Below are 25,219 nucleotides of genomic sequence, written 5' to 3' on the forward strand. Positions count from 1 at the left end.
TCTGCACACAAGAAGCATTTAAGAAATACAGTGACTACTGCTAACGGTCCGTGTTTCACCCGTCTCGTCATAGGAAATAAGAGCTGGGTGCGTCTAGCTCAGCTGGGTTCCAAAGCGCAGTGCACCCTGGGTCTATTCAAGTCAAATGAAACAAACCCAAAATGAATTTACAGATTAGACCATTCATCTTTAGTGTACTTAGTGACTGCATTTTATGCTGACGGTATTAGGCACATCTCAACTCATTTAAACTCAGAGCACGGGGAAATTCGGCATCACACCATAATGAACAGATAAAGAAGCAAGTACAAAGGAAAACTACAGATGGTGCCAGTTCACTCTTTCTCTCTCAACAGCCAGGCAGCTGCCTTTCCCCTCCTCCTGCTGAAAAGGGAGCCCAGGCGCTTTACAGAAAAACCAGCCCCCATGGAGCTCCCAGAGCCTTTGGAGTGGTGGGATTTCAGCCACGTGCCGCGGTTGAATGTCGTGCGGTTCCTAGAAGACAGAAGCCGGTCCCTGACAGGCCGGGGAGAACTAGAACTACATTAACCCCCCCAGAGAGCAGGGCTCACCTTGGCATGGAGTCAACGCCTCAACATGCACCCTGCCCAATCCAGGCACGGGGGTTAAAATACTCATGCGTTGTTCATTCGATGGTATTTATTGAACGCTTACTGGGTGCAGAGCACCGTACTAAGCGCTTGGGAGAGTACAACGTAACAATAAACAGACACATTCCCCGCCCTCAATGAGCTTACATTGGCCAGCTTCTCTCAGTCCTCAAGGGCAACGAGGGATAGCAAAACTACAATTGGCTGGGGCGCGGGGGAGGGGCCTGCGATTAGCGTCCACCTTCATTCTCACTTACAGACTCTGCCTGTGGGGAAATCGACAGAATCAAGATCATCTGATTAAACCTGACCTATCTTTCCTCTTGGCATTCTGCACGTAGGAGGAGCAGGGGGAATGATTTAAAATGGCAGTAAGCCTTTTTTTCTTAAAGGAAAAAATTGAATGAAAGTGGCAATTAAAAGAACAAAATTGAGACACACACACGCAGGCAAATGTAAACACATATATGCGTGTGTTCAATAAATATTACCTATAAGGCACAAAATATATGTTAGCTATGACTACATGTACTATACTGGGAGAGCTCCTGTTTTCTGGTATTTTAGAGGAACTAGGGAAAAATCAGTGGAAATGAACGAGACCCTTGTTAATTCAGGTGCATTTCATCTTCCGGCTGCTTCATCTCCTGCCCATTTGCAGCTCCATCCTCTGCCCCCGGGAAGCATGCTCCTTGCTGCGCCAATCCCACGGCCACGCGCGACTCGTAGGCAAATCACGAGTTCTCATTCGCGCATAACACAAGTCACGTCATTTGAAGGCAAACGCCGATAGTGACAACGATCAGGAATTATTATCTGAGGCAGTCTGGGGCTTGCTGTATGAACATACACACGGACACACATGCACCCCACTCTCTACACTCTTACCTCCACCCTAGCTGTAAATCGGTAGGAGAAAGACTGAGAAAGAGATAGAAAGGGAACGAAGACCAAAAGGGAACCTCCCAGCGTCCATCAGGGTAGCCACCTGGATCATGGCGGCTAGAACGGTCACCCACGACATCGGCCTCTCCCTGGTCGGTCACTCATAGACTGTAACTGGACCAAGCAGGTCCAGTGAACTGTAAACTGCCATCAGAAGGCCCAGGGGACCAGAGAACCACACTGGAAAGATACCACGGTCGGCTGTGGGTGTGGGCTGGGATCTCCGAGCCCGAATCAGAGGTTCACATCAGTGCTTCCAGGAAAAGCAGGAGAAAGAATGAAGATCACCTGGTTAGGACTACTTGAGGGGAAAACCTTGGAGGCAAACCTGGGCTTCTCGTTCAGTTTTGCGGCTGCAAAGCCTAACACGACTTCAATAGTCACAGGAGTTTGGGGCTACATCTAGTCTCAAGTCACCTGCTTCTCAGAATGGGAGACTTCCCCTATGTAGTAGTTGCCTGAGGGAGGGTCATTCATTCATTCATTCAATAGTACTTATTAAGTGCTTACTCTGTGCAGAGCACTGTACTAAGCGCTTGGAATGTACAATTTGGCAACAGATAGGGACCCTGCCCAATGACGGGCTCACAGTCTAATCGGGGGAGACACACGGCAGAGCAAAACAGAACGAAACAAAAACGAGACAACATTATCATGATAAATAGAATCAAGGGGATGTACACCTCATTAACAAAATAAATAGGGTAATAAATAATATATACAAATGAGCACAGTGCTGAGGGGAGGGAAGGCAAGGGGGGAGGAGCAGAGGATGGGGTGGTGAGGGGAGGCGGAGCAGAGGGAAAGGGGGCTCAGCTGAGGTGAAGGGGGAGGGGGAGGAGCAGAGGGTGGAGGGGGAGCAGAGGGAAAAAGGGGTAGCTAAGTCTGGGAAGGCCTCTTGGAGGAGGTGAGCTCTCAGTAGGGCTTTGAAGAGGAGAAGAGAGTTAGTTTGGCGGAGGTGAGGAGGGAGGGCATTCCAGGACAGCGGTAGGACGTGGGCCAGGGGTCGACGGCGGGATAGGCGTGAACGGGGGACCGTGAGGAGGTGAGCGACAGAGGAGCGGAGCGTGCGGGGTGGGCGGTAGAAAGAGACAAGGGAGGTGAGGTAGGAGGGGGCAAGGTGATGGAGAGCTTTGAAGCCAAGAGTGAGAAGTTTTTGTTTTGTGCGAAGGTTGATAGGCAACCACTGGAGGTTTTTGAGGAGGGGAGTGACATGCCCAGAGCATTTCTGTAGGAAGATGATCTGGGCAGCGGAATGAACAATAGACTGGAGTGGGGAGAGATAGGAGGAAGGGAGATCAGAGAGAAGGCTGACATAATAATCCAGTCGGGACACACCTTGATAAATACAAGGGTAAAGAACTAAAGCCCTACAGACTCCTGCAAGAATCTTCAATCAACTGTAATAATAATAATAATTATGGTATGTGTTAAGCGCTTACTATGTGCCAAGCACTGCTCTGAGTGCTGGGGTAGTTACAAGGTAATCAGGTTGTCCCACGTGGGGCTCACAGTCTTAATCCCCATTTTACAGATGAGATAACTGAGGCACAGAGAAGATAAGTGATTTGCCCAAGGTCACACAGCAGACGAGTGGTAGAGCCGTGATTAGAACCCACATCCTCTGACTCCCAAGCCCGGGCCGTTTCCACTAAACCACGCTGCTTCTGTTATTCATTGAACATTTGTTATTTACAGAGCATCATACTACTTGCTTGGGACAGTACAACAAAGTTGTCGATAGGTTTCCAGCCCACGAGGGGCTCACAGTCTAGAGGGGGAGACAGATATCAATATAACATTAATAAAATATATTACAGACACGTACATAAGTGCTGTGGGTGAATTAGTATGGTATAGTGGGTAGACCCCAGACCTCAGAAGGTCATGGGTTCTAATCGCGCCTCTGCCACTTGTTTGTTAATAATAATAATGATAATAATAATGTTGGTATTTGTTAAGCGCTTACTACATGTCGAGCACTGTTCTAAGCGCTGGGGTAGATACAGCGTCATCAGGTTGTCCCACGTGAGGCTCACGGTTAATCCCCATTTTCCAGATGAGGTCACTGAGGCACAGAGAAGTGAAGTGACTTGCCCACAGTCACACAGCTGACAAGTGGCAGAGCCGGGAGTCGAACCCGTGACCTCTGACTCCGAAGCCCAGGCTCTTTCCACTGAGCCACGCTGCTTCCCCGACCTTGGGCAAGTGACTTCACTTCTCTGTGCCTCAATTATCTCATCTGTAAAATGGGGATTGAGACTGAGAGCCCCATGTGGGACAGGGACTGTATCCAGCACAATTTGCTTGTATCCAGCCCAGTGCTTAGTACAGGCCTGGCACATAGTAAGCCCTTAACAAATACGATAATAATAATTAAGGGTGCAAATCCTCGCAGCCAACAGACGAAGATGGGAGAGGAATGGCCGGGGACCAGGGGAGAAGGGGGATGCAGGCCCCACTGTCAACATTTTGATAAGAAATGGCGGCCTTCTTGGCGGCCACAGTCCCGAACGGCATTTCCCCAGTCTATAACCAGAGTAATGAGGAGCGGATTGATTCCATTATGGCTCTTTGTACGAGGGGCCGGCGAACATGCTAATCGATCAGTGGGGTCTGATAGATTTGCTAATGCATTTCATTTGCTTCATACCCAGGCCTGTCAATAAATACAATTTTGGAATTGGGTGATTTAACTCTCTGTATGGTAAAGTGCTGGGGTAAGCATTTCCAGCAGCTGCAAGAGCCAATGGACTCCCTAGAAGGCAAAATACAGAGGAGCCTGGTGCTAATCTATTTACCTATTATGATATCCTGGTATTAGTTACAGCTTATCACTTCAGTAAATCACCTCCTCTTGTTAGGGAGCATGCTTAAAGGGGCAGTAGCAAACTGTTATTCATAGGCAGATGGTATATTTACAGCTCCGAAGGCAGGTAAAGGAAGGGACGGGGCAGCGGCTGAATCATTTCAATGGTATTGCTTCGCAAGGGATGGCTGGAGGACCTACTGTTTTCTCGCTGCAGTAGATAGTCAGTCAGAAGCTTGTCAGACTCCCTATTTCTTTCTCACTGCAATGGAAATATAAAAGGTGGAGCTAAATTGCAAGGGGCCTCTTGGAGGGGGGGGTGAAGAGAGAGAGGGGAGTGTGTGTGTGCGCGTGCACGTTGTACATTCCAAGCGCTTAGTACAGTGCTCTGCACATAGCGCTCAATAAATACTATTGAATGAATGAATGAACCACAGGAGAACTGTGCAGGGTTTTTTTATGGTATTTGTTAGGCACTTCCTGTGTGCCAATCACTGAACTAAGCACTTGGTAGAAATAGGTTAAACAGTCCACACTTGGGGCTCACAGTCTTAATCCCCATTTTGCAGAAAAGGCAACTGAGGCACAGAGAAGTCAAGTGATTTACCAGAGGTCATGCACTACCTCGCCACTACTGACAAGTGGCAGAGCTGGGATTAGAACTCAGTCCCTTCTGACTCTCAGCCCCGTGCTCTACCCATTAGGTCATGCTGCAGGGGTAAGTGAGCAGTTAGTCTAAGATGTGGCCCTGTGGGTTCTGGAGTTATTAGAGGAACACCAGATAGGGGCGTTGTTCAAAGGCTTCCCCTTCCCCAAGCAGATGGTGATAGCTTGGGTCTTTGCCATGGCCGGTGCTGGAGTGGGAGGGAAAGGTGGAGACTCGGGCCAGTGCTCTGCCCAGAAAAGGTGCTCAACGATATTATATTGTACTCTCCCAAGCACTTTGCACACAGTAAGCACTCATTAAATACGACTGAATGAATAAACCAGTACTACTGATGAGACAGAAAATGTTCCTCAGGCCCAGAAAAGGATCACCCAACCCCCACCCCAGGCTAGTTCTGCTCCAGGTAGATCTGGTTACGGAGTACCCAGTTCCTCACCCTTGAGTCAGAGTGGCTCTCCCCCTGAGGTGCAGAGATGGGGAAGATGGGAAAATCCCAGCCTAAATTGAGCCCCACAACCCTGAATACCAGACCTAATTTGGTCCTGGGCCTGTTTATGGAGGGCAGATGAGGAAGGGAAGGATTGGCTGTAAGACACTGTGGGAATCCAGCTGCTGCTTAAACTGCCGGGGAACAGTTTCCCGAGATAGCTGTGCATTCATGAATGCACTCTAGACTAAGCTCATTGTGAGGAGGGAATGTGTCTGTTATATTATTATACTGTGCTCTCCCAAGCACTTAGTTCCCCTCTCCGGGTCGCACCTGGATAGTTTCCAGTACTCTATCAGTCTCGGTTACAGGAGGGAGAGTCAGGCAGAGGCCTACCCATTCCATTCCTAGCTTGGCCAGTGGCTAGTGAGTGGAAGGCAATCTGCTACAAGTCGAAACTCGCCCATGCTGGGCAGCAGCGGCATGGTACAGGTAAGGGTGGAGGCTCGAGTTTACTGTGCGGAAGGCGGCAATGGTAAACCACCTCCATATTTTTACCAAGAAAACTCTACGGATCCACGACCAAAACGACTGCAGATGGAGAGAGGGGTGTTCTGGGAGAGATGCGTCCATAGTGTCGCTATGGGTCGGAAACGACTCGACGGCATAAGACAAGAAGCACTTAGTACAGTGCTCTGCACAAAATACATGCTCAATAAATACCTCTGACTGAACTCAAGCCTTCCCTACACTTCAGCCCTTCCCCGAACTAGCCTTAATTGTTCCTAAAATGGGGAGGGGGAGAGACTCAGGAGATGGTGGCTGACTCTGCCCAAAGTGTCAGTACTATACCGCCAACTCAAGCTTGTGCAGGACTCCTAGAATATGGTGCCCCTGACGGCTTAGTTAGTCAACAGTATCTATTGAGCACATACTGTGTGCAGAGAACTGTACTAAGAGCTTGGGAGAGTACAATATAACAGTATAACTGACACATTCCCTGCCCCCAAAGAGGTTACAGTCTGGGTTGGGGGAGGTTAGCTAGATGTGGACTGTGTGGAACTGGAATGGACAGCCTTTCTGCATTCCTGCTTAGTACAAATAATGGTATTTATTGAGCTCCTACAGAATGCAGAGCACTCACTGAACACTTGATCCATTCCCTGTCCACAAGGACCTTACACTCCACATACCATAATTATTTTTATTATTATGCATTGGGGAAGACTCATTGGAGGAAGTGGGATTTTAGGAGGGCTTCCAAGATAGGGAGGACAGATTTAGGGGAGAAGGGAGTTCGAGGTCCTGGGGCCAGCTTGAGCAGATGGTGGAGTCAGGCCAGATGTGAATGGGGTGCAGCCAAGAGGAGGACTTGGAGGGAGCAAAGAGGGCTACTTGCGATAATGGGGAGAGGAGAGCTAAGTGAGGTGGACAGAGCAGGTGGAGTGAGTCTTGAAATCACTGGAAAGGAGGCTTTGCTTGATTATTAATCGTATTTATTGAGCACTTACTGTGTGCAAAGCGCAGTACTAAGTGCTTAAGTACTGCATTAAGCACTGTACTAAGCGCAGAAGATGACGGAACCAATTGATGGTTTGGAGGAGGAGTGAGATGAGCACCCTGTGTTGGGCAGTAGCGTGCAGGGTGGACTTAAAGGGGGAGAGGTTGGAGGCAGAGAGACCCAGTGAGGAGGCGGGTACAAAAGTCCAATCCTGCTACGACAAGTGCTTGAACCTGCTCGGTGAGAGTCTGCCGGGAGGGGAAGGGGCGAAGCTGTGAAATGTTTCTGAGGTAAAAGTGGCAGATTGTGCCAGTAGATTGGATGTGAGGGCAGAACGCCAGCGAGGAATCACGCTCGCCCTCTCTGAACTGGGCCGAGTCCTTTCCTAAACTTTCAAATGGCACTGAGTGGCGATCTTTTCCAGCCTCCTGCAACAGCCTCGACAGCAAAAGATTCAGGGGAACCTAGGATTCTAACCTCTGAACTCACTTCTGTTTCCAATCCTGTTCATTTTGGGAAATGGTAATCGCTCAGATGCCAAAAGCAGAACTAAAGAGAGGGAGCCTTTTAGGGAGTAAGAGAGTAGGCGAGAGTTGGGAAAGAAGAAATGTAGTTTGCTGTGGTGTTGAGTAACTCCTGAATTAGCTCAGTGCTTTCCACCCCACCCCCCCAATCCTTTTTGTCTTCTTTCCCACCCTTCCCTAACCCACCTGAAAAAAAATAAGGAGATAAAATATAGGAGAGGTGCTCGATATTGAGGTATGATAGACCAGGGACAGGAACCAATGAAACAAGCCCTGTGGCTGTATTCCTGTCACACGGTGTCTGCAGTGAGTTTTGGCTCCAATGATTTCTTTTAATGGTATTTGTTAAGCACGTACTATGTGCCAGGCGCTGTACTAAGTGCTGGGTTAGATACAAGCTACTCACGTTGGACACAATCCCTGTCCCACATGTGGCTCATTGCCATAATCCCATTTTATAGATGAGGTAACTGAAGAATGGAGAAATTAAGTGACTTGTCCAAGGATATGCAGCACACAATTATTTATTTAAATTCAGTCAATCGTAATTATTTAGTGCTTACTATGTGCAGAGCACTGTGCTAAGCGCTTGGGCGAGTAGCCTACAGCAATGTTAATAACAATAACAACATTAATGTCAGTCTCCCCCTCTAGACTTTGGGCTTGTTGTAGGCAGGGAACATGTCTGCCAACTCTGCTGTACAGTGCTCAGCACATAGTAAGAGCTTAATAAATACGATTGACTATTGTCATCTCCCAAGCACTCAATACGGTGCTCTGCACACAGTAAGCACTCAGTAAATACCACCGATGATTTTGATGAGACAAGTGGCAGAGCCAGGATCAGAAACCAGGTACTTTGAGTCCCAGGCCCACTTTGAGTCCCAGGCCCATGCTCTACCCATGAGGCCACACCGCTTCTCCATTCAACTCTGTTTTCACTTCCATAGGGAGTCAAGATGGTAGTCTCTCTCTCTCCTCCTACTCTCCGTGCATAACCATATGACCCCCAAGTGCCCAGGTGCGAGAGTTGCAGGGCAGGGCCGATCTGGGATATCAAAGGACCCTGCAGAGTGAAAGAGTATGGGCCACTGCAAACCCCGAGCCCCTCTAATATGACTGCAGGAAATGAGTGCCGATATTCCAAATTTAGCCGTGCAGTTTGCACAAAAATGTCTCTCTCTGCTCCATTGAGCTCTTCCCTCTGAAGCTGCTGACGAGGGCATTACCAGGACACTGTGTGAAATCATGTCATGTGTTGATGCATCTTCACAATGTTTAAAACCGGCACACAAGAATCAGTTTTCAGCAGCCGCAACAGAGATGTCCCTCCGCCCTGCCCGGCCCCACCTCACTTCTTGTCAGCTCTTTCCCTCTCCCTCCGCCCTCCCCCTACCTAACTGACATACAATTTCAACCCCTGAAAAGGAGACTGGGCTCAAGAGAAGGAAACACAGAGGTGAGGAGGGCAGAGGAGACAAGCCACAAAATGGTTTGGCTTTTTGGAATTGATTGGCGGAATGTGTTTTCCCCTCCCCCTCCACTGTGGCCCCGCCAATTTCTCTCCTCTTCCAACAGGAGCGCTTTCCATTTATTAAAAATGACAAGCTGGGGGAGCACGGGAGTGGGAGGAAATGTTCCCAAAACTTGCCAGGGCTCTGTAGGCGAAAGAATCACATGACCTTCTCATTCAGTTTTCTGCAGCCAACTTAAGGCAGCTGCCTGTCGGGGATTGACACTCTTCAGGCTCTCTGCCTTATTTTTCTCTAGTCCTATCAGCAGAACATGAAGAGAGGGAACCTTTTAATTTGAGGGCTGGGATTTATTGGGCACCTTAATCAGTCAATCAATGGTCTTTATTGAGCACTTACTGTGTGCAGAGCACTGTACTAAGCGCTTGGGAGAGTACAACGGAGTCTATGGACACATTCCCTGTCCAGCAGGCGCTTTCGGTTTACGAGGGGGAGACAGATTAATATAAATATATGAATAATGGATAGGATCTTAAGTGCTGTGGAGCTTAGGGTGGGGTGAATATCTAGTGCATAAAGGATAAAGTTTCAAATGCATAGGTGACACAGAAGGGAGAGGGAGTTGGGGACAGAAATCTTGGGGAGCAATCGCTTGTAGGACCTGAGGAAACAAAAACTCCCTCAAAGGTGGTAACTCCAAAATTACTAAACGAGACTCAGACGTTAACCTCTGGAAACAAAATCTTTGGAGAAGCAGCTTGGCCTAGTGGTTAGAGCACGGGCCTGGGAGTCAAAAAACCTGGGTTCTAGTTTTGGCTCCACCACTTATCTGCTGTGCGACCTTGGGCACGTCACTTCGCTTCTCTGAGCCTCAGTGATCTCATCTGTAAAATGGAGATTAAGTAAGATCCAAGTGGGACACGGACTGTGTCCAGCTTATCTTGTATCTACCCCAGTGCTTAGCACGGTACCTGGCACATTGGAAGGGCTTCAATACTAAAAGAACAAACAAGCAAAATAACCCAAAACAATAATAGACAAGGGGCTGGGGACAAAAGGCAGCTGGTCTCGGTCACCATAATTTCCAAAACAAATGACCAGGCACTGCAGGGCATCAGAATATGCTTAGTGTTCTGCGGCGAGACCTGATAGACTCTAAACTCCCTGTGGGCTGGGGACATATCTTCCAATTCTGTGTTACTGTACTCCCCCAAACACTTAGTACAGTGCTCCGGACACAGTAAGTGCTCGATAAAGACCCCTGATTGCTCCTTCCCCCACACCTTTCTCTCCTTTTGCCTGCCCCTCCCCATCCTTGATTTATAAAGGCAGTTGAAAACATAATAATGAGAAATGTACGCTGTCTACATGCCTAGCACTGTGTTAAGGGCTGGGATAACAACAAAAAAATCAGATCAGATGGTCCCTGTTCCTCATGGGACTTATAGTCTAAAGCGAGGGAGAACAGATATGGTACCCCCAGCCTGGCTTAGTGGAAAGAACACGGGCTTGGGAGTCAGAGGCTGTGGGTTCTAATCCCGGCTCCGCCACTTGTTAGCTGTATAACTATGGGCAAGTCACTTAACTTCTCTGCGACTCAGTTACCTCATCTGTAAAATGGGGATTAAGACTGTGAGCCCCAAATGGAACAACCTGATTACCTTGTATCTACCCCAGTTCTTAGCACATAGTAAAGTGCTCAAATACCATCATTATTATTATTATATCCCCATTTTACAGAGGAAGAAAGTGAGGCACAGAGAAATTAAGTGACTTGACCGAGATAACACAGCAGGTGAGAGGCAGAACTGAGAATAAAACCCAGGTCACCTGACTCCCAGGCCTGGGCTCAAAACCCCGAACCCCGCTGCCTCACTCCTGCACACTTTCTTAAATGGAAACCAAGTCCACCAGGAGCACTGGAGAGAAGCGGGGAAGTCAGGAGGATGAAGGCCCATGGCATAGACAAGCAGATATGGTGGGAGTATGAGGTTCAGTGGGCTAGGGAAAAAGAAGAAGAGGAAAAGGAAAAGAAGAGGAAAAAAGGAGGAAAGAAGGAAAAGAAGAGGGAAAAAGAAAAGCAGAAACTATGCTGTTTATGTCCCATAGAGAGAACGCAAGGGGACAGCAGAGATGGGAATGGAGTAGATAAATTATTCAGGACTGACCAGTAGAAACGGCATGGCATCCTCCCTCACAAATCTAAGTGTCTCTGCCAGCTGCTAATTCACTGTTTGTTTTGTTCTGACCAGGTCTGACTCCCTGACCCAAGCAGATTCCGCTGCCACTGCCTAAGAAAGCCCTCCAGATGGAAAGAGCAGAGGGCAGGACGACTCGTTGGTCAGCGCACCCAGAAAAAAATCGGGTCCTGTCTCTCCTCGGGGACGGTGGATATAGGGCAGACTTAATCTGGGAGTGTGGAAAGCTTGGTCGTTTCGGGGAGGAGAGACACTTCTAAGGGAAAAGGTGAAAAGGTGTTCTTTTATTCCATAAAACAAGTTGGCAATTTTTTCAGGAATTCTGGAAGCCACCCACTGCTCTCCAACACACGGGGTGGTAGTCCGAGAGCACGAGAGAGCAGACCTGTGGCTAGGAAGGTGAGCTGGGTCCCCAACAACTCATACCTGGCCCAAGGAATTGAAAGGATCACGGTAAAGTAGCATGGTCTATTGGAAAGAGCCCGGGCCTTGGAGTCAGAGGACCTGGGTTTTGCAGCGTGGCTCAGTGGAAAGAGCCCGGGCTTTGGAGTCAGAGGTCATGGGTTCGAATCCTGGCTCTGCCACTTGTCAGTTGTGTGACTGTGGGCAAATCGCTTTACTTCTCTGTGCCTCAGTTCCCTCATCTGTAAAATGGGGATTAAGACTGTGATCCTCATGTGGGGCAATCTGATTATCCTGTATCTACCCCAGTGCTTAGAACAGTGCTCTGCACATAGTAAGCGCTTAACAAATACCAACATTATTATTATTAATTCCAACTCTGCTATTTGCCTGCTGTGTGAGCTTGGGCAAGTCTCTTCACTTCGCTTCTCTGTCCCTCAGTTTCCTCATCTGTACTATGGGGATTAAATCTTACTGCCTCCTACTTAAACTGTGAACTCCATGTGGGATAGGGACTGTGCTTAGTGTGACTCTAGTATCATAGTAATAATAGCATTTATTAAGCGCTTACTATGTGACAAGCACTAAGTGCTGGGGAAGATACAAGCTAATCAGGTTGGACACAGTCCCTGTCCCACAAGAGGCTCTCCGTCTTAATCCCCATTTTACAGAAGAGGTAACTGAGGCCCAAAGAAGTAAAGCGACTTGCCCAAGGTCTCACAACTGACAAGTGGTAGAGGCGGGATTAGAACCCAGGTCCTTTTGACTCCCAGGCCTGTGCTCTATCTACTAGGCCATGTTGCTTCCACTTTAATGCCATTTTAATTCTCATTTATGAAAAATCCAGATTCAATTATCATTCCAAATTTTCCCTTTCCAATCTTAGTACAACACTTTTTTTTTTAACCCAAAACAACATTTCTTTACATCAAATTCCATACTCCCATCTATCCCAGAACTTAGAATAGTACTTGGAACACAGTAAGGGTTTAATAAATATTATTACTGTTATAGGTCACTATCCTCTTCTTGGGGCTCACCCTTTCCCCTCCACATTTCTGGCAGTGTAGAGTGAAGTTCCTCAGAGACCTAGAGAAATGCACATTTCTCTTTAGCCCTCAGGAGTGCTGCCTGTGCCTATCATTTCCTGGGTGATGCTTGAAAAAATAAAAGTATGAAGTGGTGGTAATAACCTGTTTGACTTTCTTTTTATTCACTCCAGGAAGTTGAAAGCCAGACATAAGTCCTGACAGTCTCTCTGGCGAGGTTGCCTGTAAAAAAGCCCTCAGAAATAGAATAATGGCACAACACCCCACTTGAAAATATCACTTCTCTTTCTCTATGGCACTAGCGCTGTGAAGCCACAGTAAGTTTAATTGGGCAGAAATAGTGGACTTTGCCACCTGGGAACGGATTCAATCTGACTGACTCCCAAATCTGAGAGAAGAGTCAGAGAGAAGCAACGTGCCTCAGTGGAAAGAGCCTGGGCTTGGGAGTCAGAGGTCACAGGTTCGAATCCCGGCTCTGCCACTTGGCAGCTGTGTGACTGTGGGCAAGTCACTTAACTTCTCTGGGCCTCGGCTACCTCATCTGTAAAATGGAGATTAAGACTGTGAGCCTCATGTGGGACAACCTGATTCCCCTGTATCTCCCCCAGTGCTTAGAACAGTGCTCTGCACGTAGTAAGCGCTTAACAAATACCAACATTAAATACCAACATTATTATGTGGGAGATGGATCTGAAGGGGTACAAATCTGCCGGAATTCCCTGTGTTTTCCTTGGCAAGCAGGGGAACCCCGATGAAGTCGGCTTCAAGACAAACATAATCTTGGATGAGGGGGAGAACACAACCCTATTGACGTTGAGAGGATAACCAATCAATCCTTTATCATTCAATAGTATTTACTGAGCGCTTACTATGTGCAGAGCACTGTACTAAGTGCTTGGAATGTACAGGTCGGCAACAGAGAGAGACAGTCCCTTCCCTTTGACGGGCTTACAGTCTTATCGAGCACTTACTCTGTACACAGCACCTGTACTAAGCATGTGGGAGGTAACAATATCACAGAGTTGATAGACACGTTCCCTACCTACCAGGAGGATAACTTTCAGATTAACACATGGTCTAGGGGGCACGTACTGAACCTGTGGATTCTTTACACACTCGGTTCAACAACTAATAAAATCGGAAGTGAGACTGGCCCTGCTCCTAGAAAAAAAGCTAGTACATTTTGGGAATGGGGAAAAGAACTCTCCCAAGAAGACAGGACAGAAAGCCTGTAAGTGAATAAGGAATGAAACATGGCTATTACGGCTGGGAAAAGTCTAATATAGAGAGGATGAGGATATGTTTAAGGAAGCAGCTATATTTATCCTGGTAAAATCTCGGAATCAAACCGGGATGGAACATAGTTAAGCAGATATGAAGCTTGCAAAAAATGAAAGGGCTGCATACAAAAAGAGGTACAAAGAGCTAGATGTGAGGTAGGATTGCAAGAATTATCGAATGATCTTCAGGAAGGGGACTCCAACATGTCAAAAGGAAGCAAATGAGCATTAAAGATCAAAGAACACTTTAGCAGACTTAAAGGTTCCTCAAGAACAGAGAAGAACAGATGAATGGAATTAAAAAGACACACACACACACACACACACACACACACACACACTCCCTCCCTCCCTCCCTCATCTTCCACATTTGTGATGAGAAGGGACAGACACAGGGTTTGAATGAAAGAGGAGTTACCTGTTTCACAAACCCAGAGGAGAATATTTGCCCAATCTCTGACAAAATATTTTTAAGGACCCAGAGAAGAGCAGAGCCAAATAAGCCACGCCATGGTGAAAGGAGGTGAACTCTACTGCACTGCTATGATAGTTCCTTGAAAAGAAACAGCATATCTAATGCCTATTTGCTTGAGACACTGATAGGAAGGCAAAAGCTACCTAGGCAGGCAAAAGGATGGAAAGAAAGCTACCGAGAAGCAGCATGGCCTAGTGGATAAAGCACAAGCCTGCGAGTCGGAAGGACCTGGGTTCTAATCCCGACTATGTCAACTGTCTGCTGTGTGATCTTGGACAAGTCACTTCACTTCTCTATGCCTCAGTTATCTCATCTGTAAAATGGGGATTAAGATTGTGAGCCCTATGTGGGACAGGAACTGTGTTCAACCTGATCATCTTGAATCTAGGCCAGTGTTTTAACAAATAGCACAGTTATTACTATTATTACCAAGATCAACTGTCAACTTTGTCCCCCGGCCAGCCGGGCCCCTCCCCAAACTCAGTCACCCTATTTCCACTAGACAGAACCAAAAGAGTTAATGTAAAATTTAAGAAGTGACATGATTTTTAAGGGTATTAAAGTGCTTACTATGTGCCAGGTACTGTACGAAGCGCTGGGATAGATGCAAACTAATCACGTTGGATACGGTCCCTGTTCCAGATGGGGCTCACAGTACTAATCCCTATTTTTCAGGTGAGCTAACTGAGGTGCAGAGAAGTGAAATGATTTCCCCAAGGTCACACTGCGGACAAGTGGTGGAGCTGGTATTAAAACCCAAGTCCTTCTGACTCCCGTGGCCCATTCACTAGGCCACGCTGCTTGTGCCCCAAACTGGATCACCTAACTGTAATAATACTCGTTAAGAACTTAGTGTGTGCAGAGCACTGTATTAAGCACTGAGAAACAATATACAGGTGGGAATTAGACACGATCTCTGTCCCTCAGTGGGGAGGCGGGGAGGGCTCACAATCTAAGATGATTTGATAATGCCCAGACCCCCAGGAGTTCAAACAGCCTCGAGCTAAAGACACCCAACGAAGAACTCCATCTGATGATCTTTCATTCATTCATTCAATAGTATTTATTGAGCACTTACTATGTGCAGAGCACTGTACTAAGCGCTTGGAATGAACAAGTCGGCAACAGATAGAGACAGTCCCTGCCCTTTGACGGGCTTACAGTCTAATCTCCATTTCCATCAGGAGGCTCAGCTGAAGAGCAAGAAGATGACACATAAAATGGCAGCCTGACCACCACATGAGGAACCAAAATGGCACCTCCTGTAAGGGACTGTCAACAAATGAGATGCATCCACCAGGCCGGGATAAGGGAGTTTCCTCAAACATTTATCCAATGTCGAGGGGTGAAGAGCATTTGGGAAACAACAAAGCCACAAAACAGTGACAAAGGTTGATCTTTCTAAAATGCTGGCAGATGAAACATCTCTGGAAAAACACTTGATGCTGGATAGTCCTCTCCCCTGAACAACTGGCTTGGAAGCAGACTAACAATTAGAGGTCTGTGAGCAAACAATATGTTAGTGACACAAGACTTCAGGAGGGGCCTCAGTAACAGGCAGTGTCAAGCAGTTCATGGTAGCCACATTTCTTGATGAAGGGGTGAGCTTTTATGAAGGCCACTCACCCTTCCACCTCACCCTTAGCCCCGCAGCACTTATGTACAAATCTTCAATTTATTCACTTAAATTAATATCTGTCTCTCCCGCTAGATTGTAAGCTCTTGTGGACAGGGAACATGTCTACCAATTTCCACCAACTACGTATCAAGTGCTTTCCTAAGCACTGGCATAGATACAAGCTAAAAAAGTATGCACATAGTTCCACGTGGGCTCACAGTCTTAATCCCCATTTTATAGTTGAGGTAACTGAGGCCTAGAGAAGTTCAGTGATTTGTCCAGGGTCACACAGCAGATAAGTGGCGGAGTTGGGATTAGAACTCAGATCCTCCTGCCTCCCAGGCCCATGCTCTATCCACTAGACCATGCTGCTTCCCTACTCTCCCAAGCGATTAGCACAGTGCTCTGCACACAGTAGGCACTCAGTAATAATAATTATGGTATTTGTTATGCTCTTACTATGTGCCAGGCACTGTACTAAGCATTGGGGTGGGTACAAGCAAATTGGGTTGGACACAGTCCCTGTCCCACGTAGGGCTCACAGTCTTAATTACCATTTTACAGATGAGGTAACGGAGGCACAGAGAAGTGAAGTGACTTGCCCAAGGTCACACAGCAGACAAGTGATGGAACAGGAATTAGAAGCCATGACCTTCTGATTCCCAGGCCCTTGCTCTATCCACTATGCCACATAAGTACAATTGATTATTTGATTGAGAAGGGAAAGTCCCGAAGTGGAGAAGTGAGAAAGAATTCAGCCACGATTCAGAAACTCCTATCTCTGTTGGAGATTTATGACAGCTGTTTGATAAATAGTTTAAAAAGTGCTCCTTCAGTTCAGCTTCTGGTGACTGGGGCACTCTCTGACCCGCCCTAACTAACCCACCCTAATCAGGCTTGTGCTCAGAAGAGGCACCTTACACCCCGAACAAGACTGTGGAGCATTCAGGAATAGAAATAATATTGATTTACACACTTTCGTGGAGCAAGGAATTGGACAAGGCATTGGAGGATACTAAAAGAAGTCAAAGTTAATTTGACTTTAGGGAGTGGACAAGCATGTAAGATGGAAAAGATGGTGGAATAAACTAAAGATACACACATGAAGGATGGGGAGGTGGTGACTAAGGTAGCGATTAGTCAGTAGTATTCACAGTGCATACTGTGTGCAGAACATTGTGTTAAGTGCTTGGGAGAGTATAGAACAACTAAGTTGTTAGATGAGATCCCTGCCTATAAAGAGGTTACCCTCTACAGGAGTGCTGGGTGGCTGAGGGTGTGATGAATATAGATGACTTAAGGGGATTAATTAGGCTTCATGACAGATAAAGATTCCCCAGAGTAAAGCCCCCCACTTTTCCTCTGTCCCCCTCATTGCACTGACTCGCTCTCTTTGCTCTACCCCCCTCCTCGCTCCACAGCACTTATGTATATATGTACATATTTATAATTGTAATTCTATTTATTTTTATTAATGATGTGTATATATCTATAATTCTATTTATTTATAATGAAGCTACTGATGCTTGTTTACTTGTTTTGATGTCGGTCTCCGCCCTTCTGTGAGACCGTTGTGGGCAGGGATTGTCTCTATTTGGTACTGAATTGTGCTTCCCAACGATTTAGTATAGTGCTCTGCACACAGTAACAGCTCAATAAATACAACTGAATGAACTGAATTAATTGAATTGAATGAATGAGTGGACTTTTTAAAAAGGGGAGGACTGAGGTCTAACAGTGAAAAGGGAATGGCATTCCATGGGAAGGGGAATGATGTGAGTTGATGGCGGGGGCAGGAAGATTGAGTCGGTGGGGCGGTGAAAAAAATCCTCACAGAACAGATCCTGCATCCAGTCAATCAATGATATCTATTAAGTGCTCACTTTGTGCAGAGCACTGGACTAAGCACCTGGGACACTACAACAGAGATGGATCTTACAATCTACTAAATCAACTTTAGGGAAATTTGGTGTAGAAGGATGAAATGGAAAGGGAGGGAAAGTGAAAGGGAGGGCTGAGAGAAGGAAGGGTAGGAGAGGGGAAGGGAGGGAGGGAGGGAGGGAGGGAGGAAGAAAGAGAGGAAGCTGAGAGAGGGACGGAGAAAACGTTAGATCTAACATCAGCACCGTGACTTCCCGCAGCATGCTTCTGAGCCTCTCTGGGCTTCCCATCTTTCTTTCAATACTAGATTCTCCTAAATCCATAACCAAAAGCCCAGTGGGGCTAAAACCAAAGTTTCATATCTAAAAGAAGAGGGTGCCAATTGGCCTATTCTAAATAGGCTCCAATTTTAAAGCTCCCTGGCATGAAGAGGGACAGGCAGGAGTGCCTGGCTTTTTTCCTAATGTGTTACACACTGCTGTGGGAACACAACAACCTCCAGAGCTCAAGAAGGGGTTGCGTTTAAATCCATTACTAATCGACCTCTGGCCCATGTCCTACTACTGACCTGGAATGCCCTCCCTCCTCACATCTGCCAAACTAACTCTCCTCCCCTCTTCAAAGCTCTATTGAGAGCTCACCTCCTCCAGGAGGCCTTCCCAGACTGAGCCCTCCCTTTCCTTCTGCCCCTCCTCCCCTCCCCATTCCCCTTACTCCCTCCCTCTGCTCTACTCCCTTCCCCTCCCCATAGCACTTGTGTATATTTCTATGTATTATTTATTACTCTATTTTATTAATGTATATATTTCTATGATTCTATTTATGTATTTTGATGATATTGACGCCTGACTGCCTGTTTTGTTTTGCTGTCTGTCTCCCCCTTTTAGACTGTGAGCCTGTTGTTGGGCAGGGATTGTCTCTATCTGTTGCCGAATTGCACAGTCCAAGAGCTTAGTATAGTGCTCTGCACAAAGTAAGTGCTCAATAAATACGATTGAATGAATGAATTAATAATCACATTTACTGAGCATTTATTTTGTGCAGAGCACCATACTAAGTACTTTGGAGAGTACAATGTAACAGAGTTGGCAGACATGTTCCCTGCCCACAACAAGCTTACAGTCTAGACGAATAGAGTGACAAGGGGTTTCTCCTGTAGGACTTTATGTGAGGAGAGGGCTTTGGGTTAGCTCATGTTACTTTGGTAATATTCCAACTTTAGGTTGGTCACAAAGGGAAATTTTGAAACTCATCCTCATTTCTGTCTTCCTCTGGGAACTGCCCCAACTACTGTGCCCCTCCTTTGGAGCATACATATTTTAGGAGAAATTATTCGACTTGCTTCAGAGCCAAATACCGTATTCTGTTTCTTGCCTACCTGTTCTGCTCAATCTCCCAGAAACAGGACCCAAATAATTCCTTACCTGTCCAAAGGAAAAAAAAAAGCCGCCCTGGTGTCTCTTTTCTTATTCACTGGAACAGCCTCCTCTCAAAAGGGAAGCGAAGTTGTCAGGCAAAATCCAGGAGCACCTGGAACAGCACCGAAACCCGCTACGATAAAACCACGGGTATCCCTGCCGCCATGACCCTACAGTGACTCTCTAGGGGCTGGGATGGGCAGAGGAAAGCGGTGTTGCCTAGTGAATTCAGCTCAGGCCTGGGAGTCAAAAGGACCTCGGTTCTAGCCCCAGATCTGCCACTTGTTTGGTGTGTGACCTTGGGCAAGTCGTTTAACTTCTTTATGACTCAGTTATCTCATCTGTAAAATTGGGATTATGACTGGGACCCCAGTGCTTAGAACAATGTCAGGCACGTGGTAAGCGCTTAACAAATACGATTAAAAAAACAGCCCTTGAGTGACCTCGAGCTGCCAATGGATTCAGTCATATCCAGTCAGTCAATCATATTTATTGAACGCTTACTATGTGCACAGCACGGCACTAAGTTCATTCATTCATTCAATTGTATTTACTGGGCGCTCACTGTGTGCGTAGCACTGTACTAAGCACTTGGAAAGTACAATTCAGCAATAAAGAGAATCCCTGCCCACACTGGGCTTACAGACCAGAAGAGGGGAGACAGATATCAAAACAAGTAAGCATGCATCAATATAAATAGAATTATAGATATATAGATATATATATATATACATCAAAACAAGTAAACAGGTATCAATATAAATAGAATTAAAGATATGTACATATATACACAAGTGCTGCCGGGCGGGGGAGGGGGGATAGAGCAAGGAGAGCGAGTCGGGGTGACGCAGAGCGGAGGGGGAGCTGAGGAAAAGGGGGACAGTCTGGGAAGCCCTCTTGAAGAAAGTGAGCCTTCAGTAGGGCTTTGAAGGGGGGAAGAGTGATTGTTTGGTGGATTTGAGGAAGGAGGGTGCTCCAGGCCAGAGGTAGGACGTGGGCCAGGGATCGACGGCGGGACAGGCGAGAACGAGGCACAGTGAGAAGGTTAGCACCAGAGGAGCTAAGCGTTTTGGAGAGTATGATATAACAGATACACTCCCTATCCACAACAAGCTTACAGTCTAGAGGGGGAGACAGCCCACAATATAAATAAATTACAGACTCATGTTGGGCCCACAGAGCGAAGCCCGCCGCAGCCGAGGACGAGGTTTGGGGTTTCAGAAATGGAAGCTCCTGCCTGGCGTCAGAACAGCAGCAGATGCAGGCAGTAGTTTTCCCCCAACCCCGCCCATACACACACATTTGTGGCACCCAGAGCCATATAGGTGGAAGTCACACGGATCCATCATTTTTTTTATGGTACTTGTTAAACATTTCTGTGCCAGGCAGTGTTCTAAGCACTGGGGTAGATAAAAGTTAATCGAGTTGGACAAAATCCCTGTCCCACATGAGGCTCACAGTCTTAATTCCCATTTTACAGATGAGGGAACCGAGACTCAGAGAAGTTAATTGACTTGCCCGAGATCACACAGCTGACAAGGGACAGAAACGGGATTAGAATCCAGGTCTTTCTGATTTCCAGGCCCATGGCCTACCCATTAGGCCACACTGCTTTTCATCTTAAACCCCGTTTGCCCCTCCTCATGGCATCCAGGAGGAGCTCGCATGTCTGACTCCCTAATAGCCTTGGGAAAGTGGGTATGCAACACTAACTGAAATCATCGCCTACCTGGCTCCAGAGCCCCTTATGGGAAGCAACATGGCCTAGTGGAAAGAACACAGGCCCGGGACTCAAGGGAGTGGGGGTTCTAATCTCGAGTGTGCCACTTGTCTTCTGCGGGACCTTGGTCAACTCACTTAACTTCTTTGTGCCTCGGTTTCCTCATCTGAAAAGTGGGGATTCAATACCTGTTCTCCCTCTTAAACAGTGAACCCTCTGTGGGACAGAGGGACTGTGACCAACCTGATTATCTTGAATCTGCTCTGTCGCTTAGTACGATGCTTGGCACATAGTAAACGCTTACCAAATACCACCATTATTATTACCAACTGAAAATCTTGGGTTCAGCCCAGCTCACTCTGTCTCAGGCCCGGGCTTGGTCCATTACCAGCTTTGGCACCAAATTGGAAATGCCTCCATGGGCTCCTGAATGAAACCTGAGTACGTGGGAGGTCACTGGAGCCCTGTGTGGTCAGATCCTGGTTTGATCTTCATGGCACAACCTAGTGGCCCCTAGCTTGGGGTGGAGGGGTGAATCTCAGGTCCTTACCAGATTTATACGCTGGCCTACTTCCAGCTCAAACTCTATAAAATATCTGGAAAATTGGTGCCTGAAGCCTCCTTTCATTCATTCAATAGTATTTATTGAGCGCTTACTATGTGCAGAGCACTGTACTAAGCGCTTGGAATGAACAAGTCGGCAACAGATAGAGACAATCCCTGCCGTTTGACGGGCTTACAGTTTAATCGGGGGAGACGGACGGACAAGAACAATGGCAATAAATAGAGTCAAGGGGAAGAACATCTCGTAAAAACGATGGCAACTAAACAGAATCAAGGTGATGTACATTTCATTAACAAAATAAATAGGTATTGATATTCCTTTCCCATTCACAAGTTACCTGTCCTACCATGTCCCTTTCTAGAAACGCAACACTGCCTGCCCAGCCCTTGCCAAGCTTTCCCGCTCTTAGAGTGGCCATCAAAAGCCCATAGGAAAACTGCACACCGAGATGCCTAAGCAGAGTGGCCAAGTGGAAAGGGCTCAGGCCTAGGAGTCAGAGGACTTGGGTTCTTCATCACTGGCCCTGATCTTTCTCCTTCTCCGAAGTTCCTATTTTCTTCTTGCCTTCCTGACATCCCGACACCTCAGACTTCACGTGTCCAGAATAAAACTTCTCATACTCCCACCAATCCTGCCGTCGCACTAACTTTCCCACTCCTGTAGATAGCACTGTCATCTCCCATCTCACAAGCCCATAACCTTGGCATTATCCTCAACCCATCCCTCTGACTCAACACACATATTCAATCTGTCACTAAATCCTGCCAGTTAAACCTTCAAAGCATCACTAAAATCCACTCTTACCTCTCCACCATCCAAACTGCTACCCTTTGATCCAAGCACTTGTCCTTTCCTGCCTTGACTACTGCACCAGCCTCCTTGGTGACTTCCCTGCCTCCTGTCTCTCCCCACCCCAGTCTATACTTCACTCTGCTGCCCAGACAATTTTTCTAGAAAATCATTCAGTTCAAGTTTCCCCACTCCTCAGGAACCGCCAGTGGTTGCTCATCCACCTTGGCAGTGAACTGAAACTCCTTACCGTTGTCTTTAAAGCAGTCAATCACCTTGCCCCATCCCACCTTACCTCTCTGATTTCCTATTACAACCTAGTCCTCCCACTTTGCTCCCCTAATGCCAGCCTACTCACTGTACCCCGATCTTGTCTACCACACCGCCAATCCCTTGCCCATGTCTTGCGTCTGGCCTAGAACTCCCTCTCCTTTCATATCAGACAGATGATCACTCTACCTACCTTCAAAGTCTCATTCAAATTTCCTCCAAGGGGTCTTCCCCAACTAAGTCCTCATTTCCCCTACCTCATCTCCCTTTCTGCATCGCCCTTGCACTTGGATGTGTACGCTTTATTCACCCCACTCTTAGCCCCACAACACATGTCCATATTCACAATTTATTCTAATGTCTGTCTCCCCTCTAAGGCTGTAAATACATTGTGGGCAAGGATTGTTTCTACTGTTATATTGTTCTCTCCCAAGTGCTTGGAACAGTGCTCTGCACACAGTAAGTGCTCAGTAAATACTATTGACTGATTGATGATGGAGACTCATACGGAGGAGTCCAAAAGTCTGATTTGGCCTTTTTGCCCTTCTCCTCCCATGCAATCCCTTAGGCATTTTTCAGATTCAAGCCCTAGTGCAGACAGATCGTGGAGTCCTGGAAATAGCACAGGACTGTAAACCAGGAGACCTGAGTCCTAAACCCGACTCCTCTATTTGCCATCTGGGTGACCTCAGGCAAGTCACTTACCTTCTCTGTGCCTCAGTTTCCAAACCCATAAAATGGGGATTAAATGCTTGTTCGCCCTTCCCCTTAGGCTGAGCCCCTTGAAGAACAGGGACTGTGTATGATCTGATTGTACTGTACCTACCCAAGCATGTCATATAGTGCTTGGCACACAGTAAGCACTTAAAATTCCATAGTTACTATCATCATCATTATCTGCAGAACCCAGTGCTCTCCCATCTCCCCCACTCATCTCGGCAGTAGCTGCTTTACAACCGGAGACATGGAACGAGACTCTGTGCTGGAAGCAGTCAGCTGGTATGGCAGATTTTGTCTCGGTGGGAATAAGACCAGCATCTCTCTCCAGGACACAGCATGGTCTAGAGGATATAGCATGAGCCCGAGAGTCAGAAGGACCTGGGTTCTAATCCTGATCCCACAACTCGTCTGCCGTATGAACTTGCACAAGTCGCTTCACTTCTCTGGGCCTCAGTTACCTCATCTATAAAATGGGGATTAAGACAGGGAGTCTCATGAAGGACAGGGACTGTGTCCAACCTGACTAGCCTGTATCTACCCCAGAGCTTAGAACAGTGCTTGACACAGAGTAAGCACTTAAATACCATCATCATCGTCCTCAGGATGGCTCGCTGTTGGGGAAAGGAGGAGCCATTCAGCCTATTCTAGACATTTGCTACTGGAATTGAGAGCCTCACAGTCTGCTCTGAGGATTCAATTCTTAAAGAAAAACAACAAATCCAGTGGCTCTCTTTGTACCAGAAGAGGAACAATAATACTCTAATCTGTTTCTATTATTTGAAGTCTCAGTACCTGGCATGTAAACTTTCCAGATTACACAGGCTTAAAAAAACTAGTGGGAAGCAATAGCCTTCCAAAAGAAGTATCGTTCAGATGAGTTTTCTCCCAACCCAAGTTTCCTCTGTCAGTAAGCCACTCCCTCTACCCCCACCCCCACCCCTCCAACACACACATAGACACACACACACACACACACTTCTCCAAACCCAACACGCAGGGCCTACCTGCCCCTCCTTGATCTGGAGTTTCTTCCATCTGTACCCCCCGCTCCCAAGCGGGCCAGGCCTCCTAGGTTCTTCGGACCGAGAAAGGGGCTTCTCACACAGCCACTGTGAGCTTTTGCAGCAGCTCCTTCTTTCCCAGAGGCCAGGCTGAAACCAGGAAGTCTCAAGGCGTGTGAACTTGTCATGCAAACTGAACTCTGCTGAACCCCTAAGCAGGGCCCAGGCTGTTTTCCAAACCGGTTTGTCGGTTCCTCGCCCCAGCCGCACGCCAGGACTGGCTAGGCAGGAGAGCACAGGCTCGGAGCAAATGGTGAATGCATTGGAATTCTTCAAATTATTTTTGGTACAGGGGTCTAAAAAATCACAAACATGGCCGCGGTGCGGCACAGGGAGGCCCCTTCGGGACACTTCCCCTATTCAGATGGCTCCCTTGTCTTCTTCTCAGGAAAGGAAGGAAAAAGAACCCACTAAGCAAAAAAGCTTATATTTTCATTTGAAAGAGGTCTGGATAATAGCCCGCCAACTGCACCAAATTCAACAACTTCACTCCCTAAATAACCACCTGAGCTTCTGTCTGGTTCACTGGTCAGGGTGAAAAGCCACGTCTTGTGTCCAGTTAAAGGACACGCGAGGAAGCCCTAGATACCAGCAATGGAAGATCGTCAAAGGGACAATTCATTCATTCATTCATTCAATCGTATTTATTGAGCACTTACTGTGTGCAAAGCACTGTACTAAGTGCTTGGGAGAGTACAATACAACAACAGACACAGTCCCTGTCCGTAACGAGCTCAGAGTCTAATCAGTCCCAAAATATCAGAGAAGCAGAGTGGTCTAGTGGCTAGAGCACAGGCCTGGGAGTCAGAAGGACTTG

The 25,219-nt window shown here is 47.1% G+C and overlaps 1 protein-coding gene and 1 non-coding gene across 9 annotated transcripts in view; one reads left to right on the forward strand and one right to left on the reverse strand.

Annotated features, from left to right (window-relative positions):
- The window catches only part of ZMIZ1 (zinc finger MIZ-type containing 1), a 485,263-nt gene that overhangs the window by 69,644 nt on the left and 390,400 nt on the right, over window positions 1–25,219 (reverse strand). The window lies entirely within an intron of this gene.
- LOC114810587 lies at window positions 5,775–5,912 on the forward strand. Its single transcript, XR_003758283.1, has one exon. It is a non-coding gene; the product is annotated as a small nucleolar RNA SNORA7 (small nucleolar RNA).

Source organism: Ornithorhynchus anatinus, chromosome 3, assembly GCF_004115215.2.
Source record: "Ornithorhynchus anatinus isolate Pmale09 chromosome 3, mOrnAna1.pri.v4, whole genome shotgun sequence".
Classification (NCBI taxonomy): Eukaryota; Metazoa; Chordata; class Mammalia; order Monotremata; family Ornithorhynchidae; genus Ornithorhynchus; species Ornithorhynchus anatinus.